Genomic DNA, 1877 nt, shown 5'->3' with positions numbered 1-1877 from the left:
GCGGCGCCTTGCAGCTGATGGACTTGCGAGCCGTCTGCTTGGTAGGAGCCATACTTTACTTTCTGAGAACTGACAAGGAATACCTACCAGAGGACCCTGGGAAGTTGCTATTATATATACACAAAAACATTGATTGACCTGACAATTTTCAAAATTGCTGCGCAATGATTGTATTGGCTAAAAAGGAGAGATGTGATCGATCCGTAATCAAAGCTTCTGATTGGACAAGGTATTTATTGTGCAATGCAAACCTCCCTGGTCTTTAGTCTGATTCAAGGCAATTCATTGTATTCTAGTTCAGTCGCTAATGAACTATGTGGAAACCTTGTAAAGGTGATTATTGACCAATCCCGCAGGTCATCAAACAACATGGGTGCCTGAAAAAGGGACTGGGAATGAAGAGGAGCAAGAGGCGAGAAACGGAGACAAAACAGGAGTCTGATCAAGTCTCCATTGATGAGCAGAAGGCAAAAGGTTAAATACACAATGGTGGGCGGGTAACATTATGTCGTATGCAAATAAGGTGTAACTGGTAGTATCCAATAATCACACAGATACCAAATATGGAAGAAATGGCGGGTATCAGTGTTCAAACAGGTCCGCATGCTAATGAGGTGCACTGGACCCCTGGCGGAAGTGCCGCCAGGCGTGTGTTGTCCAATGAGTGTGGTGGCTGCCTGTCACTGAGCCCCAATCATTACAAAGGTCAAGCAATTCAGAAACTCAGGCAAGACAATAAACCAGGAAATAACTGGGAACGGGAAGTTCAAAAATAACAGATGGCGTTGGTTATGGTCTGAGGGACGTGCAGACTCCACAGATTATCATGCATCTTTAGTGGGGCCTTACTTTGAGAACAGACCACCTATATATTTTTTTCTTCCCTGAGACATTTAAAACTAGGGTGCTTTGAATTACCAATTCCTAACTTCACTGCCAGAGAGCCCTGGTGGTTTAGTGTTCACGTATTGGACTCCAGTCCAAAAGATCTGCAGTTCAAAACCTCCGGGCGTTCCGCTGGGAAAAAGACATATCCTGCCCTATACGGCGGAATCGATTCGGTGGCAGTGAGATTGGACTCATCCCGTAAGGTTGGACCTCGTAGCAACAGCGTTGGTTAAGCTGTCCTTTCTATATGTGGCAGGGTTCCTACGAAGAATGAATGCCTGGGGGGTAAGTCATGAATTAGTGTTAACCATCCCAATGTTTGTTCTAAACGTTTTGCTTTCAAGTTTCTAAGTGAAAAGCCTGCAATTACGCTATTTGCCCATGATACTATCTCTTTTCATTTAATCCTGGTAACACTAACCAACCGTTCCCATTCATCCGGCATCTTGTCAAATAGGTTCCAAAAGCAGAATGTTCATTACTCATGCTCATTTTTAACTTCAACTTATTTAAAAATTACGGGTGTGCAAATCTTTGAATGGCGGGCATTCAAATAACCTGTCATTTCAACTATGAATGCTTTAGAAGGGCGGATTTCCAAAACCTCACAGCGTATTTTCTTGCCAATGTCCCCTAACATTGTTTGCTGGAATGTTGGCAGCTTTCGTGCTTCAAAAACCTTATTAATTGCACTGAGCGTGTGGACATTAATATAAGCTTGGTGTGACTTTAGTTAGTGGGCTCGCCTTTCTGTGAAAACATGGGTGGCTCTGAAAAGAGCCTTTGGGTTGAGATGGCAGGCGCACGACTGATTCAGTCATTTCACTTGCCCTTGGCCTTGTGGTGGCTCTCGGTCTTCTTGGGCAGCAGCACGGCCTGGATGTTGGGCAGGACGCCGCCCTGCGCGATGGTGACCTTGCCCAGCAGCTTGTTGAGCTCCTCGTCGTTGCGGATGGCCAGCTGCAGGTGGCGCGGGATGATGCGCGTCT

The 1877-nt window shown here is 45.7% G+C and overlaps 1 protein-coding gene across 1 annotated transcript in view; it reads left to right on the top strand.

The window, feature by feature from the left end:
• Positions 1-1877, top strand: part of LOC101640403 (histone H2B type 1-N-like) — a 91029-nt gene that overhangs the window by 88117 nt on the left and 1035 nt on the right. The window lies entirely within an intron of this gene.

The sequence above is a fragment of the Echinops telfairi genome, unplaced genomic scaffold, assembly GCF_000313985.2.
Source record: "Echinops telfairi isolate 266 unplaced genomic scaffold, ASM31398v2 ScPeMD7_5868;HRSCAF=6743_0, whole genome shotgun sequence".
Lineage (NCBI taxonomy): Eukaryota > Metazoa > Chordata > Mammalia > Afrosoricida > Tenrecidae > Echinops > Echinops telfairi.
The sequence above is the reverse complement of the archived record's forward strand: the minus strand, read 5'-3'. Positions and strand labels throughout refer to the sequence as shown.